Source organism: Muntiacus reevesi, chromosome 17 (genome assembly GCF_963930625.1).
Source record: "Muntiacus reevesi chromosome 17, mMunRee1.1, whole genome shotgun sequence".
Classification (NCBI taxonomy): domain Eukaryota; kingdom Metazoa; phylum Chordata; class Mammalia; order Artiodactyla; family Cervidae; genus Muntiacus; species Muntiacus reevesi.
In genome coordinates this window covers 42,771,434-42,791,534 of record NC_089265.1, presented here as the reverse complement: position 1 = coordinate 42,791,534, position 20,101 = coordinate 42,771,434, and the positions used below count along the sequence as shown (strand labels likewise).

At 41.4% G+C, this 20,101-nt stretch overlaps 1 protein-coding gene across 2 annotated transcripts in view; it reads left to right on the top strand.

Annotated features, from left to right (window-relative positions):
- The window catches only part of APBA1 (amyloid beta precursor protein binding family A member 1), a 232,670-nt gene that overhangs the window by 120,329 nt on the left and 92,240 nt on the right, over window positions 1-20,101 (top strand). The window lies entirely within an intron of this gene.

The following is a 20,101-nucleotide window of genomic DNA, read 5'->3' as shown; positions in this document are numbered from 1 at the left end:
TTTGAACCAGTCTGTTGTTCCATGTCTGGTTCTAACTGTTGTTACTTGTCCTGCATACAGGTTTCTCAGGAGACAGGTAAGGTGGTCTGGTATTCCCATCTCTTTCAGTATTTTCCACAGTTTGTTGTGATCAACACAATGGCTTTAGCATAGTCAATGAAGCAGAAATAAATATTTTGGGGGAATCCCTTGCATTTTCTATCATCTGGTGGATGTTGGCAATTTCATCTCTAGTTCTGCTGTCTTTTCTAAATCCAGCTTGTACATCTAGAAGTTCTTGGTTCATGTACTGCTGAAGCCAAGCTTAAAGGATTTTGAACATAATCCTGCTAGCATATGAAATGAGTGCAATTATATAGTAATTTGAACATTCTTTGGCATTGTCTTTCTTTGGGATTAGAATGAAAACTGATCTTTTCCAGTCCTGTGACCACTGCTGAGTTTTCCAAATTTACTGACAGATAGAGTGCAGCACTTTCACAACATCATCTTTTAGGATTTGAAATAGCTCAGCTGAAATTCCATCACCTCCGTTAGCTTTGCTCATAGTAATGCTTCCTAAGGCTCACTTGACTTCACACTCCAGGATATCTGGCTTTCAGCATCTGTTGAGGGAACAGTATTTCTCTGTCTCAAGATCCAGTGTGGAATAACACTGGTGGCCCCTCTCCTTGGCCCCCATTCCCTTCTGCCTAGAAGAGGAGGACTGTGTCATGAACTTGAGAAAGGACGCTGTGTTGGATTGGTGCCATCTCTGTCTCTTTTCCAGTTCTGCCTGCCTGCAGTGTGTGTGTATTCTGATGTGCTCCAACCATTTGCTAAGCTTCCCCAGACAGGCACAGCACTTGTGAGGGACACCTGTGTTTGACTTATATCCCAGTGACTTGGTGGCGTACATTTATTTAATGCAGGGGTGAAGTGTAAGACAATTTGGCTGAAACTATACAGACAAATCATCCAATCCAGCTTTTCAGATGATGTTTTAAAATCTCTATTTGTGTACCTCCTATATCTCTTTGCTGTCTCATAACCTGAAAATAGAAGAATGTTTATTGATTCCTGTATGCCCCTCTTCCCAGAAAGAAAAGAATACATATATCCATGACCGCACATGGGAAGATTGAGATTGCTTGGAGTTGGAAGGGAATAACTAAACTTTAGGGGGAAATACCTACCACTGTTATCACACCTAACCTGTGTCTACTCGCCCGAGCACAGTAAGGCCAATCTACTGAGACTGGATTGTGGTGACGGGAAGTTCAGCATTTGTTGAAGATGCCAAACAAGAAGCTCAAAAGCCCTGAGCTTCTCAAAGACTTTCAGGGTAAGGTTTTTAAACACAAGGTGAGGCCAAGAGTTGCAAGGTATGTGATCAGCTCACAGACATTCTTCTGATTGGTCAGTGGTGAGGTGGCCAGAAGTCAATATCATCAGCCTCTGGTTCCAGTCAGTCTGGGGTCTACATGCTTGTGGTCAGCACACAGTTAGCTTCTTCCACCCGGTAGGGGTTTCAGTATCTGCAAAACAGCTCAAAGGACATGGCTCAGACTACAGTCTACAACCTTTGAGGAGGAACTAAAGTTACTTGACTTTGTTTAATGGCCAAACTATTATTATTTTGTCTTGCTTGACTGTTTGCCTTTGTTTCTACATTTTCTCACTCCTCTCATTAAGTTTATTCTTTGGACTTTAGGGAAAGCCTAGGAGGCTAAGGTTTTTCTACAAACAAGAAGCAGGATGAGGGTGAGGGGCAGGGTGTCTATCACTGGAAGGCCCCATGGGTCCTGCTTGGTTATAGCAGTTTCTATTAATTGGACATGTATACGTTTGAATGGGCTTCCCTGGTGGCTCAGAGGGTAAAGCGTTTGCCTGCAATTCAGGAGACTCGTTTCGATCCCTGGTTCAGGAAGATCCCCTGGAGACAGAAATGGCAACCCATTCCAGTATTCTTGCCTGGAGAATCCCATGGATGAAGGAGCCTGGTAGGCTACAGTCCACATGGTCACAAAGAGTCGAACACAACTAAGCGACTTCACTTTCACGTTTGAATGATGTGATTTGGTCTCTTCCATTTTCTTCAACATAATCCAAGAGGAGGGCACAGTGGGTAGAGGTATGGAAGTATCAAAAGTGTCCTTTTTCATATCTGCAAGTTTTTACATCTTCTCAATCAAATTAAAAGAATAGTTACACTATTCTCTCTAGCTTTCTATGTGTTTTACATTTTCCATAGTAAAAATTGTTTTAGAATGTGTATTACTTTCAAGTAGCATTCTCACTTTTAGGAATATTTTTCTTAGAAATAACTGTAGCTGTCCATATGGATATATATCTATGAGGATGTTTATTAAGACACTGTATAAGAAAAATATGGAAATAATCTAATAATCATTAATAAGAAAATGGTTATATAAACAACATATATGTTGACCTAAGTATTAAACAGAGTAAATTAGGGGAAAAAAATCTCGTGTGGGATCAAGCAAAATTCATACCATCTACTTTATCCTTTATTCTTAAGTATGAACAGACAGGAACCATCAAATACATAGGGGAAAATAATAGCAGCATGAAAGAGAAAGGGCTAAGATAAACAGAAAAATGGACCCCCAGAGGAAGCAAAGACAATCCAGGAAACTTCAAACAGCTCCATTAGTATGTTCAGAGTGATCCAAGAATTCATAATATCCATTTTGAAATGACGTGAAATCAGATAATAGAAAAAGAAGGAGCTTTTAGAGATTAAAGATAGGCTGTCCAGAAATCTGGAAGAAAACCTTGGGGAAAATAAGTGAAGCAAAAAAGAGAAAGAGATGAAGTTAGTGGAGAAAAGAGAAATATCTTGGAGAGATCTCTGCACTCCCATGTTCATTGCAGCATTATTCACAATTGCCAAGATATGGAAAAAAGTTACATGTCCATCGGATGATGAATGGATAAAGAAAATGTGGTATAGATAGATAAAGATCTATATATCTCTCTCTATATATATAGATATGTATTTATATATATCATATATATAATATATATCCATATTTATATATACCCATATATACATACATATACATATATATATATATATAATTGTTGTTTCTCCTAAGAAACCTGGTTTGATCTCTTTGCAGTCCAAGGGACTCTCAAGAGTCTTCTCGGACACCAGTTTGAATTCTTCAACACAGCCTTTATGATCTACTCACATCCATACATGATACTGGAAGCGTTAGCTAATACTATAGTGGTAATCATCTTGCAATATATATAAGTGTAACAAATCAACATGCTGCACACCTTAAACTTATACAATGTCATATGTCAATTACACCTCAGCATTAAATGCTGGAAACTCACTATGAACAAGGGCCTCAGACCAGCAGCGAGATCAGCACCTGGGGGCTTACTAGAAATGCAGGTCTCAGGCCCATCCCAGACCCACCAGTCAGGATCTGCATTTTAAGAAGATCCCCAGGTGATTCATATGCTCATGGACAGGCTAGAACACACAGGATCATGACTTCAGGGTAAGAAAAAAAAATTATTATGAACTTATAATTCTATCCCAATGATCAGTCGAGTGTAAGGGCAGAATCAAAGCACTTTAAGGCAAAATGCATGCATGCATACATGCTCAGTCATGTCTGACTCTTTTGCAACCCCATAGACTGTAGCTTGCCAGGCTTCTCTGTCCATGGAATTTTCTAGGCAAGTATACTGGAGTGGGTTGTCATTTCCTTCTCCAAGGGGTCTTCCTGATTCAGGAATCGAACCCATGTCTCCTGCATTGGAAGGTGGATTCTTTACCACTGAGCCACCTGGGAAACCCACTTTAAGGAAAAATAAAAAAATACAAGAAATTTGCCCTCCTGGTTAGTGATGTAGATAATATGGGAGGCTGTGCATGTGTGGGGGCAGGGGGTAAATGGTAAATCTCTGTACCTCCCTCTCAATTTTCTTATAAAGCTAAAACTACTCTAAAAATACTCTTCTTTTTAAAAAAAAGATAGTATTTAAAATTATAAATGTAACCAATAAAATATAATTATTAAACATTGGGAGACTAAAGGAAAAGGAGATTAAGTGAACTGAATTCTCATTTTTCATCATCTTTCATGCCAAGAAGTCAGTAGATAGTGCCTAAATTAAGTCAGTGAATTGTGATACTTATTAATATTATGTAGCGCTAAGGAGGTAACCTGTAGAAAAACTAAAAATAGTAACAGGATAGATACTCAATGATTCTTTTTTAAAGCTGAGAGGTAATAACTTTTTTTGAGGCCTCTCTGAAATGGACCTGTGCATGGCTTGATTAGAATAATAGAAACAAACTCCAAATTTTACTGTTGTAACACGTTAAAAGTTAATTTACTAACAGTTGCAGTCCAGTGCAGGTTATTTTTGGTCTGTAGGCAGTTTTCCTCCATGTGGTCAATTCAGGGATCCAGGCTGCTTCCTTCTTGAGATTCTCATATCCTCCAGACCTCAGACTCTTCTGCATGTATTCAGGGATGGGGAAGGACAGCATGGAAAAGGCAAACTCTCTTCCTAAATGACCTGGCCTGAAATGACATCCTCACTTCCACTTTCATTCCCTTGGGGAGAACCAGTCATGGCCCCATCTAGATGTCAGGAGGGCTTGTAAATGTAGTTCTTGGTGACCGTTCTACATCGTGGAGGATGAACTCCAAGTTTTGGTGGGAAGCAGAAACAAAACATTTCAGCCACACTCTATATCCTCATAGCTAAGTATAAATGGCATGTACCCCTTGCACCTCCTCAGAAGGGCATGTGGATTCTGGACCCTGCAGAATCAAGGGCCCTGCAGGTAGGAAGGCTGGTTTGTTGATCAAATTTGCTCTGAGTTGTTTGAAAATTTTTAATTCCTTTCCTCTGCTTTGATATCATATAACCAAGCACGTTTCTATAATCATTTCCCTTAACTTAGTAGACCTGTATCTTTTAACTGGAAAGTATGTCCTCTTTGTAAGTTAATACATCAGTGTTATTAACATAATGGTACAGAGCTGCAGTTCATGGGGTCATAATAACTCAGACTTGGCTTGGCGACTCAACAGTGAAAGGAGAGACTGGGCAATGTGCTGCCCCCTCGTGGCAGCTTCATTAACAGCTTCATTAACACGGGTGTGACTTTGAACTGGTCAAGTAATCTCTCCACTCCTTGGTGTCCTTATCTGTAAAATAAGGGACTTGGGTTTTGCCAGTCCTGTCTGTTCTTACTGTTTATTCCTTTATAATTCTCTCCACCAGTGAACTGATAATACTGAGTTTCTGGAGTGCAGACAGAGTGACCACAGTCTGGACTAGAAGTATGGCAACTCTTAAAGTCATCTTCGCCACACCCACCCCTGCAACCCATCACAGAGACTTCACTCGTGAATAGCGAGGCTCAGAGAAAAACAAGGTTGAGAAACAGTGTGCTAGCAAGGAAGCAGACTCATGCCGAGAAATCTCCATCAGTGCATGCGCGCATGCTAAGTCGCTTCAGTCGTGTCCAACTCTTTGCAACCTCATGGACTGTAGCCCACCAGGCCCCTCTGTCCATGGAATTCTGCAAGCAAGAATACTGGAGTGGGTTGATTCCAGAAAAGAAAGGTTTTTATGGGGGTTCAGCTCATTAGTTCCACCACAAACCCTCCTCAACAATTCAGGGTGATCAATTTTTCCAGGCACTTTACAGCTCATAAAGCCGTCACCATCCCTATAGGGTAAGCAGGGCAGGTATTATTTTCATTACAGATTTAATAATTTCATGGTTCAAACCTTAAAAAGTATAGAAAGGCATGTCATGAAAATCCCCCCATTTGCCCAGTTCTCATTCTTCATCCTCCCACCTCCCCAAAGAAATAAGTACTTGTATTGGTTTTTTGTCATTTTAGAGATTGTCATGCATATTTATTCTTTTCCCTCCTCTACATATAGCACAATATTCACTAGACCCTGTTTTGACCATGCTTTAATTTAATATATCAGGGAGTTCTTTCTATTATCTGTACATAAAAAACCACCCTGTGTTTTATAGCATTCTATCTAAAATTTATTTGTTTTGTTTCTAGCCTTTTGTGAATACAGATTATGCTTTAGTAATTTAAATAGAGTTGTACATAAGTCATTTCATACACTTGCATATGAATATATACATAAATGCCTCAGAGTGGTAATATTGATAGGTACTTTCAAATTACCCTTCACTGACCCCTTTTATAGATAAGGACTGGTGGTAAGAATTTCTAAGTGCAAATCATGGGCTGTATACAGCTTGCCTGCTCACAGGTGTGATTTTCCTGAGTCGGAACCGGCTGGCTGTGATGGGTCTGCTGTTGTGCGCTGAGAGGGGCTGCTGTGAGGCGGGCGAGCAGGACAGCTCACCAGAGTGCAAGCTGGAGGAATGAGGCTTGGTCACAGCGGAGCACCGGGAAGTCGCAAAGCAGACGGGAGCCGAGCGCGACCAGTGTCAGAGCAGGCGTTTTTGAGCCAGAGCCCAGGGTGTGGACACTGGCTCGTAGAGGCTCCAGAAATAGCAGTTACACTGGTCACGGGGTGGTCTTTGAGCCAGGTGGCCAGGAGGTGATTCTCTGTGCCAGTCAGTTTCCTGCTACCCACACCCAGGGTCACTGGGCCTCAGACTTGGGACACGGATAGCTCAGTGGCAGAGTTGTGACCAACCATGTCACTTAAGCTTAGTTAGGGATAGTGGGGTAGTTTTGTTAAAATGAGGCAGCCTTGCTTGCATATTTTAAATTATAAAATATGTATATATATACATATATGTGTATTTATATATTCCTATATAATATGATGGCAGCCACTCATTATAGCTCAGATGGTAAGAAATCTGCCTATAATACAGGAGACCCCGGTTTGATCCCTGGGTCGAGATAATATGATATTTATGTTAGATATATTTAAATATTTTATATATTTATGTTATTTGTATATGTCACATATAATATATAATTATACATCTATATTTTTACTTATATAATACATAACATATAATATGAAGTATATTTTAATATGTATGCATATATAATTACATATACAAATAAATATATAGAATTTTTTTAATTTGTCCAGTCACTCAGTCGAGTCTGACTCTATGACCTGATGGACTACAGCATGCCAGTGTCCTCTATCCTTAACTGTTTCCTGGAGTTTGCTCAAATTCATGTCTGTTGAGTCAGTGATGCTATCTAACCATCTCATCCTCTGCCGTCTCCTTCTCCTCCTGCCCTCAATCTTTCCCAGCATCAGTGTCCTTTTCCAATGAGTCAGCTCCTCCCAGCACCTGGGCAAAGTATTGGAGCTTCAGCTTCAGCATCATTCCTACCAATGAATATTTAGGACTGATTTCCTTTAGGATTGACTGGTTTTATCTCCTTGCAGTCCAAGGGACTCTCAAGAGTCTTCTCCAACACCACAGTTTGAAAGTATCGATTATTCAGTGCTCAACCTTCTTTATAGTCCAACTCTCATATCTGTACATGACTACTGGAAAAACCATAGCCTTAACTATATGGACCTTTGTTGGCAAAGTGATGGCTCTGCTTTTTAACATGCTGTCTAGGTTTATCATAGCTTTCCTTCCAAGGAGCAAGCATCTTTTAATTTCATAGCTACAGTCACCATCCACAGTGATTTTGGGGCCCAAGAAAATAAAACCTGCCACTGCTTCCACTTTTTCCCCTTCTATTTCCTATGAAGTGATGGGACCAGATGCCCTCCCAGGTGGTGCAGTGGTAAAGAATCCACCTGTCAGTGCAGGAGACGCAAGAGACAAGGGTTTGATCCCTGGGTCATGTAGATCCCCTGGAGCAGGTAATGGCAATCCACTCCAGTATTCTTGCTTGGAAAATTCCATGGACAGAGGAGCCTGTCCATGTAGCCTGGTGGGCTACAGTCCATGGGGTCACAAAGAGTTGGACATGACTGAGCATGTATAATAGAAATTATGCATACATATAAATTATACACATTTTATATAAATTACATTTAAAAGACATTTAATAAATATTTAAGTAATGGAATTTTTCACATACTTTATTTTTTAGAGCAGTTTTAAGTTCTCAGAAAAATTAAGTGGGAAGTGCAGAGAGTTCCCATATACCTTCTCTCACACACATGCATAATCTCCCTCACTAACAACCTCCCACAGGAGAGCAGTACATTTATTACAATTGATGAACCTACATTGACACGTCATTATCACCCAAAGTCCACAGGTCACCTTAAGCCTCACTTTTGGTGTTGTACATTCTGTGGGTCAACAAGTATATTTTTTATTCTTGTTCTTGGTGCTACATTAACACATCGCCAGCAATCCTGTGAGGTAGGTGCTATTATTACACCCACTTAGAGAAGAGGAAACTAAGACACATAAAGTTAAGTGATGGGCCAGGGTCACATAGCTAGTGAGTGTTGGAACTGAACTTGGACCTAGCGATGTGACTTCGGGGATGTTCTAACTGCTGTGCTGCACCGCCTCTGATTTGGTTCCCCGATCACTGGGGTTCTCTTTACTCTTCCCACTGTTCCTCCAGGTGAGCAAAAAGGGCTCCGTCTGTTCTTACTTACCTGGCTCTCCCAGAGCCTCGCTGTCTGTCTGAGGAATCTTTGAGCAGCTTCTGTCATTCTCTGCAGCAGGAGCCCTGGGTGCTGAAGAGCGGGGAGCTGTGGGTTAGCTGGGGCTCGAGCCTAAGGGTTATCAGTGAGGAGGACAGAGGGGAAAGGGAGGGTGAGGCTGGACGTGACGGAGAGAGGAGAGGAGCAGGGACACTGGCCTCAGGGACACGGAGGTCTGAGACTAAAGGACAGCAGTGAAAATCAGGGGAGGAAAGAACATGGGACCAGTTCCTTTGAGAGACCAAAAGCCAGACGGTATGGGACACTTGGTTCCAGGTTACAACAACAATCAGGCTTTTCACTCATTCATTGATATGTTCATAACCTCCTGCTATTTGGAGGGAAAATTCTGATAACTGGAAGGTCTTTCGTTTGTTGAACAGGGTGGTGTTACATACTTTTGGAAGAGCTTGAACATAGATTTTCCAACAAAAGAAGAGAGTTTAGGAAGCCTAAAAGGAAGATCTAGAATTGCACTGTACAGTATAGTGGATACACATGGCTATTGAGATGCGTCTAAGTATAAAATTCACATTGAATTTTGGTGACTTAGGGAAAAAAGAATGCAGACTGTCTCAGTAATAATTGTTTAATTGGACATATGTTGAGATAATATTTTGGGTATATTTTAAATAAAATAAAAATAATTCCTTTTGAAGAAACTCATGAATTCTCTTGAGGTGACTAAAAGCCTCTGGGTCCTAAAAAAACTGTTTGAATTTCACTGGTCTATATTTGGGACCTAAATGAAATCAGTAAATTGGAAATTCCGAGCGTTAGATACTCTACCTCTTTACATTCTAGTCAGCATGTCCAAGGAACTCTTAAGAGTTTCCAGATTATCCGTGAATCATTTTTAAGAGAAAATGGTTTTCCTCTTTCCCCACTTTATGGTTTTTTTCCCTGTTAACTTGTGCTAATGTGACTCAGTTGAGAGAATTGAGAGAGTTGATTGTTCAGGGAGGCTTTGAATCAATATGGGATTTCTGGCTCATCAAATTCAAATTCAAGTCATCACCGATGTTGCCACCTAATAGTTGCTTAGTGCATTTTTGTTCTTTGGGTTTTGTGAAGCTGAATTGTCAGGGAGCGATCCTTCCTGGATACAGCTGTTTTTAATCATCGGTTGTAACCCTTGAGTATCAGGTATGAGGCATAACAGAAAAAATGTCTGAGGACCATGGCCAGCATACCTGATGCTGTCTTCTTGTGAATAAAAAGAACGTCAGAGACAAGAATTTAATTTGAAGCTTCATAATTAGGACTGTGGCTGACATTCTGGCGTTAATTTGGGGGAAGGAAAATGTTAGAGGAAGTTACAGAAAACTTGAGGGAATAGAGAGAAGCAAGTTAACTGACTTCCTAATGAGCCACATAATTTGTAAAAGTAACAGTAGCGGTAAATTTGAGATGATATCGCTTGAAAGGAAGGACTATATTTTAATGAATAACAGTTCAATTCATCCTGAGCCTGGTATTTCCTATTTCTGGGATGAAATAATGAGCCTCTGAAAACTAACATGGCTGAACTGATTTTAGAGATTTACTGTCTTTAACATGAAAGTGTGGTGTGTCCATGGCTTTCTGTATAATAACAGAAAAGAAATACCAGGAAAATGGTTCAAATTGATTGTAACTGGTGATTAGTACCCCAGAAGTGAATGTCGTGTACCACAGAGATAGTAAAAGAAGTGAAGGGTAAGGAAAGGAAATTATGTATGGGGCATGAAAAAGAGGGATTATAATGAGGGGAAAATGCCAATTTTGTGTAACCCGCAGTAAATATGGATTATGTGGCCATGTCTGATTTTATACCACGGTCATTTCATAAAAATTCAGATAGACTTTTAATTGGCTTTGATCTCCAGACAATGTCCCTTGAGTTTTCTATGAAATTTACAAGATTTTCCCTCTGAGTTTGCATGATTTTCTTAAGCTTATTTCATGCATTTTATTGAAATCAAAATGATAAATGAGTGATTTGTCTAACTCCCGGAGTTAGACAAACAGCCAGACAATCAGATAATCTGCATCCATTCAGAAGTTTCTCTTTCATCAAAGGCTGGGTTGTGATCAGAGCTTTGAGGTCAGAGTGACTAAATTCATCCAAGTGAATGAATTAATTTTCCTGCCTGTTTAATGTTAGCCACAATTATACAGATTTCAAGGTGGATGAAAATAATGAACCTGATTTTGTAGCCATCACACAAGAATGTATTGCTTCATATGGCCTCAGTTCCTCTGTTTACTCTGCAAGGATAAAAGCAGATGTGAAAAAATGTGGCCATGGGCCAAAACAATATTTAAAGCCCTCTATTGGAGTTGATTTCAGAGCCCAGAGTCTTTTTAATAATCTTGGCTGTCGCATATCTTCATTCTTTAGGGATGGATTTGTGTTTGGAGAACATCAAACAGCATTCACAGCCAAATTTTGTAAATAAAGTGGAAGATAAATTTGGATGACACCCTCTGAGGTCAAACATCAGATGTGACTAGATATGACTATAGAATATTGAAAACAGTTTGCTGGTAGCTTCAAATACCTCAAATTAACTTTGAAATCAGTTCCAATAAAGGAGTGGCTAAAGTATTTTGAGCAAAGACAGTGCCCTTGGAACATGTAAGTATAGAGTCTGCCAAGGTGACTATTTCATAAGGGATTATACCAATTTAGATGTTTGTTTAAAAAAAATCAATCACATCACTTTATGAGTGCAGTGCAATGTAAGAGAACAGCAAAAAGCCAGAGGGATCTACCTTCACTTCTTCTGGCTCTGAGTGACCTTGGACAAGTTATTTAAGCTATCTTAGCTTCTGCTTCAAAATTAGCAATTGGAGATAATAATTCCCACTGAGGCTGTTGTGAGGGTTAGAAATATAGTATGTAAAACATCGGAGAAGGCAATGGCACCCCACTCCAGTACTCTTGCCTGGGAAATCCCATGGACGGAGGAGCCTGGTAGGCTGCAGTCCATGGGGTCGTGAAGAGTTGGACACGACTGAGTGACTTCACTTTCACTTTTCACTTTCATGCACTGGAGAAGGAAATGGCAACCCACTCGTGTTCTTTTCTTTTTTTTTTTTTTTTAGTTCTACCACTTTATTGCTACCAACCCATCTCCCTCCACACTCGTGCACACACGCTCAGTCATGTAACCCCATGGTCTGCAGTCCGCCAGGCTCCTCTGTCCATGGACTTTTCCAGGCAGGAATATTGGAGTAGGTTGCCATTTCCTCCTCCCCACTGCAGTATTCTTACCTGGAGAATCCCAGGGACGGGAGCCTGGTGGGCTGCTGTCTATGGGGTCGCACAGAGTCGGGCACAACTGACGTGACTTAGCAGCAGCAGCAGCAGCATGTAAAACACCACATATATTGGCCTACATGTAGTACAGCATTTGTGATTATTTGATGGATTTATTTATACCCAGCCTGTTTCAAAATTGACTAAAGGTAGCTTAACTGTACGTTTTCCACCCCTACATAGCCTTATTTAGGAAAGGGTAATATTAATAAATGTAAGTAAACCATGTGCCCTAGTCATTTATATTAACTTATTTTGCTTTTTAAAAATGCTGTATTGTCTGCTCAATACTGACTATAGTGTGTAAGAAAATGCAGTAATGGATGTTAAATAACCCTTACAAAAAAAATAAATAACCCTTACAACATATCAAACATTGTTCTAAGTATTATATACATATTAATTTGTATCACCCAATAACCATGAGTGGCTCAGATGGTAAAGAATATGCCTACAATGCAGGAGACCCAGGTTCAATCCTTGGGTTGAGAAGATCCCCTAGAGAAGGGAATGGCAACCCATTCCAGTATTCTTGCCTGGAGAATCCCACGGACAGAGGAGTCTGATGGGCTACAGTCTGTAGGGTCACAAAGAGTCAGACACAACTGAGTGACTAAGACTCACTCATATACTGGGCTTCCTGGGTGACTCAGATGGTAAAGAATCCACCTGCAGTGCAGGAGACCTGGGTTTGATCCCTGGGTTGGGAAGATCTGCTGGAAGAGGGCATGGCAACTCACTCCAGTATTCTTACCTGGAGAATCCCCAGGGATAGAGGAGCCTGGCGGGCTACAATATATGGGGTCACAAAGAGTCAGACACGGCTGAGTAACTAAGCACACATATTGGTTTTAGAAATGGTAAAATGGGAGCATTTTCTGTGATTAAGTCAGTCAAAGTCAAAGAACTAGTAAGTTGAAAGATGTAATTAGAATGCATATTCAGGCAGTCTTTTACCCACACCTGTCTCCTTAACCACTGCCTGCAAGCCTGCCCGCTCAGTTGCTTTAGTCCTCTCTGACTCTGTGATTTTATAGACTGTAGCTCACCAAGCTTCTCTGTCCATGAGATTCTCCAGGCAAGAGTACTGGAGTGGGTTGCCATGCCCTCCTCCAGGGGATCTTCCCAACCCATGGATCGAACTCGAATCTCTTGTGTCTCCTGCATTGGCAGGCGGGTTCTTTACCGCTAGTGCCATCTAGGAAGCCCATTAACCACTACAATACCTTATTAAATACAGTGAGTGACAGGAAGATCTATTGGGATAAACTTGGTATTTGAAAACTAATAAGCACCATTTTTAGCCAACTCTTTTAAATAAGGTGGGGGGATAATCCTTTAAAGTCAAAAGCCAATATGACTAATTATTGGAATAGAATATCGAGAACAATTTTCTGGTAACCTCAAACCCCATAAATTAACTTCAAAAGTTGTTCCTGTAAAGGAGTGGCCAAAGTGTTTTGAGCAATGGCAGTGGCCTTGAAACATGCAAGTATCGAGTGTACCATGGCTTGTTGAGAAGGCCCAGGACCCACTAACCTGTGCTGGGCAGGTGCTAGAAGGCAAATTCAGCTACAGTATGGTCAGACATGTAATCCAGCAGGCAGTGCATTATCTCTAAGGGATCAACGAGTGGCTATCCAGATAAGTCGTTGGCATTCTTAATCCAAAAAATGAGTATCTAAGGTGATGAGGCAGCCAACATTGGAGCAGTCTGTCCACAGAGAAAGAACACAAGTCCCTGAATGGCAGATCAGGAAATAGGAAGATCCACCAGAGCTTTCCATTGGCCAGACCCAAAGAGAAGCCAGAGGAATAGGGAGCTGTTGACGCATCCCAAAAAGGCCAGCCTTGCAGGGAACAGAGTAAGGAAGGGAAGGTGCAAAGTGAACTTGGAGAGAGAAATGGAAGATGTCCAACCCCTGTGTCTTCATCAAAGCTGCACAGGGTCAAGGATATAGCCCTGAGTTCCAACCACAGAGACCTCACCCTGGTTGACATCTGGTACTCAGCTCACTCTGAAACCATTACCAATACTATCTGCCAGGCCACAGTTCACAATTTCAGGCACAAGGATATCAGAAAAAACAAAATAATAGTTTGTTGAGGCAAGATAACTCTGTGTGAGGAGGTTTTTTCTGACCGTGTGAGCTTGTTTAAACTGACAATGATTTTAGGAAGGTGAAATGTGTATTCCGTATCCATCTTGGCTCCCAATATCATTAAATTTAATTTCTGAATGATTCACAGGAGATTAAACTTTAATGAATTCTAGTCTTTTGTATTTCTGTCTTTTATGTTACTCTTATAAATAGATGTGTTTTGTTTAGAAAAGCTGATGATTTGAGTGAGGTTCTTGATGTTCTTTGGATTCCATAGTAGATGTTTCATGACTGATTTCACTCATGGAAGGGAAACCCATTTGTACAGTAGGGAAGGTAGATAAGAATACCTGGGTATTCCTATTCTCTCATCTTTTTTTTCCCCTTGAATGAAAATCATTAATCTCCCAACCTATGCCAATTGTGTGTGTGTGTGTGTGTGTGTGTGTGTGTGTGTGCATGTGCCTACACTACATATAGGACATAATCTTGTTTGGCAAGCTGTTTCCGTGGAAATTATCAATAATAGTCTCAGTGTCATCGACGGCCCCTCCAAAGGCTTGATGTCAGATGTTGTGTTGACTGGAACAGTATATGTGCAGGTGGATTAGGACAGGCTGCCTGGAGAATCCCATGGACAGAGGAGCCTTACAGGCTAGAGTCTATAGGGTCACAAAAAATCAGATGTGACTGAGCAACTGAGCATGCATGCATGCATGCAGTCCCAAGATATAGGACTTCCCTTCCAACTCCCGCAGGGGAAGACAAGCAACATTCATTAAGTCCATGAGAAGTAGTTTTACTCTTATACTTCAAATACATGCAAAAGTATAAAAACTTATATAAATGGAATCATTTTGTTCATTCTAACTTTTTCAGAGGAAAGAATGGCCAGTGCAGACTTTCTTCTTCTCCCACTCTTCTCGCCTCCACCTTCATGTGTCTCCCCTACGGCTGCATCACTGCTCCACCCTCCCCCCATACACACAACACTCTCCAGATTAACAAGCTTATGTCATTCCTTTTGCTACTGTTTACATTTCATTTTGTCTTCAGCCTGACTACTGAACTACTAAAACTACTTCTGAATGTGTTAAAAGGGACAGTCTATTGGAAAGTCTTCTTAACAACTACTTAAGGACATATCAACCAAAGTAATTTATAGCCTCCCCTTCTATTCATCCCAAACCAACATGAGCCTCAGCTAACATTATGAGCCACCTGGGTTCAACTGCTGAATCATGAAATGCTTTATTTCCAAATGGTGCGCTGCAATGGATTCCCTCCCTTTATTCACTTTTTCCAACTCAGCTGTAGAGCATTCCAGAACCAGGAGCCAGAAAGCCACCAGTGCTTCACTACAACCTGGGTTCCCTGACTCCTGCAGCCAAGACGCCACAGCACCTCCTTTTCATGTTCCATGGTCATGCCTGCAGAGGGGTCTGCCTTGCCTGTGTCTTCCAGGTCATCCAGCCTTTTTGTAGAAGGGAAGGGATTTTCATCAACCAGCTGTAACTCCTCCCTTCTACTCTCCCAGCCTCCGGAGGCACATGGGTCATAATCAAGGACTCTGGTTAGATAATGGCAGTCATCACCTAGGCCTTAGTTCCTAGGACCTTCCGAGCTATGAAATCCAGAACCCGTAAGAACAGCAGCACTTTTGTGATTCACAAAGGTGATGCAGTTGTTGTTGTTTTAACTCTAGCTTCCTTCTGTAGCATGAACCTGTTTCTGCTTTGCCTTCATCACCAGGTATTACAATTACTGAAGCTTGTCTGCCCTTGAAGGCTGGGACCATGTTTAGAAACTTGCATCCCCCTCACCTTGCACAGTGCCTGCTACTGGATCAATGCCCTCAAACGCAGGCAAATGTTGAATCACTAGAGTTCTTTGGGCACTTAAAGCATCAAAAGAAGGTAGAGAAGGTTGCAGGGGTGGATGAGGGCAGCAAAGATTCAAGATGGAAAGAAGAAATGAGTTCTCAAAAGGCTGGGCATGCCAATGTCCAAAAGGTCCCTGATATTGAAAAGTGGGAAGATAATTATTTTCTTTTTAATCACTAAAAATTTATTGACTACCTACTATGTTTCCTCTGTACTTGGCACTAGGGAATCAAAGATAAATGACCTGTGCACTTTTCTTAAGGATTTCATATTTATAAAGAATTGCTACTCAGAACAACAGGTGTTATAATATGATATTTAGATAGTTAGAGTTCAGTGAGGATGATGGGAAGGGTTAATCAGATTTTATTATTCCCCTGCTTAAACCGTCCCCAGCACCATGCCCATGGACTATAGCCCACCAAGCTCCTCTGTCCATGGAATTCTCCAGGCAAGAATACTAGAGTGGGTAGCCATGCCCTTCTCCAGGGGATCTTCCTGACACAAGGATCAAACCTAGGTCAAACCCTGCATTGCAGGCAGATTCTTTACCATCTGAGCCAGCAGAGCAGCCCAATAGCGTGCCAGTGCACTTAAAACAGCTTTATCGTGATGTTCCAGGCCCTGCCCTGCTGCCCCTTCCCATCTCTCCATCGTCATCTCCTACCACATCATCTCTTACTCAGGTCACAAACATTATTTCTGTCTTTGAATACAGCAAGTCCTTTCTCACCTCAAGGCCCTGCCCTCAGATCTTTACTTGACTCTTTATCATTCAGGCCTCAGCTCCAAAATCACTTCCTTTGGCCACCATATAACCCTCTCTCCTCAGTTTCTCTGCCATTACCCTGTTTCATTTTCTTCATAAGTCTTTTTGTTCTCTGATGTTATCTGATTTGTTTATTAACATAATCATTGTCTCTTCCCCCTCTCCTTCCCCTTCACCTCCATGCATTAGAATGGGGGTTTCCCAAGAACAGAGCAGCCTTTCTAGCTTGACCACTGCTCTGCTTTTATGCCCAGAATATCTTCTGGAGGCTGGCACATAATAGACACTCATTAGGTAGGAACTCGGTTTGGGGAAGATAAGCCAGATTCACCAGCAAAAAATTCTAAGTGAAAAAATATGCTAGGATAGGGAAGGCAGTTAGGGCCAGTGTCAGGACTCTGTGTATTAGACTGCAGGATACAGATGAAGCATGAAGATGAGGCTGGAGGAGAGATGTGGCTTCATTTGTTTGAGGAAGCATCAGGAGTAGGACTCCAGTACCCAGAGCCTAGAGCCAGAGAGTATGGATCAGACAGCAGTTCTCCCAGGTGCATGAATGGGCAATCACCTAATACCTGCTGCTGCTGCTACTGCAAAGTCGCTTCAGTCGTGTCCGACTCTGTGCGACCCCATAGATGGCAGCCCACCAGGCTCCGCCATCCCTGGGATTCTCCAGGCAAGAACACTGGAGCGGGGTGCCATCACCTTCTCCGCACCTAATACCACTTGCCTCCATTTCCTCATTTTTAAAAGAACTGACAATAATCTCTATAAAGACAATAGGAGAGTACATTCTTCATAGGCTAGTGGGAGGATTAAATAAGTCATTATGTGGAAAATGCCTAGTAATGTGTGGTAGATAGCTAAGCGCTTTCACCATCTACTACACAGGGGAGGGTCACTGAAGAGTTTAAGAAATAGGGTTATGGGATTGAGGTTTGTATTTAGAAAGATAAGCAGGTTGGCAGTGGTGAGGATGGGTCAGAGGAGACTGAGAAATTAGTTAAGGGAATAATTTTGTAGGCGAGAGGGACCAAGACAATGTAGGGGCAGTGAGGATGATGGGAGAGTTACTAAGACAATGGACTTGGTCATCCGTTTGGGGAAGGAGGTGAGGGGAAGAGACAAGTCAATAATAATTCCTGGACTGGGGACTTGGTGGTGCCTTTCGCCTGTACAGGAAATATGGGGGTGGGGGTGGGGTGCCAGGTTTGGGAGCTGGAATGGGGAACGAGGATGAGGAGGCATGTTTTGTTCAGCTGTGGCAGGTAGAGGTTGGGCGCCATGGGAACTCCAGGTGGAGCTACCCAGCCAGAAGATCCCCCCACACCTTCCTGGATTGCAATATGCTAAAGTGCTTATTAGCTCTGTACTTATTGATACTTAATGCTAGTGCTTAATATTTAATGTTTATCTTTGCCTTTTAAGCAAATAGCATGACAAACATCTTTGTCCATATCTGCATTTTTCCTTTGAGATTTCTGTAAGTAGAATTACTGGGGCAAAGGTATATTACCTTTTGAAGATTTTAATTCATCTTGCCAAATTTCTTATCAAAAAGGTGGTACCAATATATAGTCCCACAATAACCTGGGATTCTTAAAAAAATAATAATAATAATAAGAAAACAGCTTGAGTGAGGTTTTTTAAATAAGTGAAGTTGCCAAGGTATAGGGAACAGTCCTCTTGCGTGCTACCAATGAACCTGACCACCAGTGTCAGCTCCATCTTTAAAAGTTGGTAGTTGCCTTTGTCCTAGGGAATCCCTCAAACTGATGCCTGTTATTAACATACTACCAACACTGTAACCCAAACTATATTCTTGAAACCAGGATGGTTTACTCTGTGCGTGAACATTCCCCTGAAGCTGGGGAAGGGGTATAAGGACCATACACCCAGTGAAAGGAGAGCTTCAGTGTATCAAAACTAGCTTATTTTAACATATTTTCCCCCAAAGAACTGTTTTTTGGTCACTTTCTTTACATGACTTAGTGTATGGACATGCATAAAAATTGCATTGCCTATGGATCAATCAGTGCTCTGTAAGCACTATTTCCTGGTCAGACATGATTTTAACCCAGAATAAACTAAAATCTCTTTTTGATACATATATCAATAGATTTTCATCAGGCTAGAAAGGAAAGTGCCATTTTCACTGAAAGTGGGGTTTTGGTCAGTTCTGCACATGGTTATTATGAACTGCTGGCCTGCTCATGTGTTTTGGGTGGTGGTCGCTGCATCTCTGACTGACTACACACAGCTGCCACGCTGCAGGGCAGCGGTACCCAGGGAAGCATCTGGCGTGTTTCGTATCCCTCCATCATGAATGCTTGCTTTGTGCTCAGCCGACTCAGATTTGAACGTGAGTGTGGTTTTTATCTGTTGTCTTTTCCAGAGAGTCCTTATAAAGGAAGCTTGGATAGACTCTTCTTGTCCATGCCTTGTATGGAACTGAATATTTGTTTCGTACCTTGTATCTTTCATGTACCACTGGAGGCCACCTAACCTGGGGGCTGTCGGCGCCAGTTTGCCTCTTCTGTTACGTGCATTAGCCATCCATCTGGTCTGAACAGAAACACATACTAAGAAAACTTTCTTATACCTTGTCTACAGTCACCGTTCTCAGGGGTTAAATAAGAGGAAGCCACAATTTTTCAAAGAAGACTGGGTCTAATTTGTATGAAGTGGGATTCTTGTCAAGAAGGAAAGCAGTAAGGATTGATCATCTCTGCTAAACCATAATTGTTTTCTAGTGAGTATTAGTCAGGGGTGGATCCATCAAAGAAGGGGGTAAAGATGGTAACTTCTGCTTGAAGATGAACTCGGCAGGTCCAAAATGGCCTCCTTTACTACTGGGACTATCACAGTGCTTGAAGGAAATTGCGATCGTTTCGGTGGGAGCTGAGTAGAATATAATGCATCCTAATATTAGAGAGTCCATTAGATGTTCCTGGTCCTCCTGGAGCTTTCTGCTCTTACATTAAAGAGTTCATTTCCCAGTTTTGTCCATTTGTAAAATGAGCCCCCCAAAAGGATACTATAAAAAGTTTACACACATTGAACCCATTTACCACAACTGCCTTAAAATCATAGGGATCCTGCCTGTTTTTGTTCTTTACATCCCCTGCAATTATTTCCATACACTGTATGCAGATTATGCTATAAAGCTATTTTGGATAAGAAGAAACCGAAATACTAAATTTACCGAATACCAAAATACCAAATTTGAGAGTGGTTGAAACCAAAGCCATCTCTGTAGTCACAAGTCCCTCTGGAAATAGAGAAAGAGACATACCCGTATTTTAAAGAAGTTAGCATGTTATCCAGTATCAGCTATAATGCTAACTTACAGAATCAAAGAATTTTAGATCCAGGGTGTATGAGGGGAGTGAATATTAGAAATTAGCTA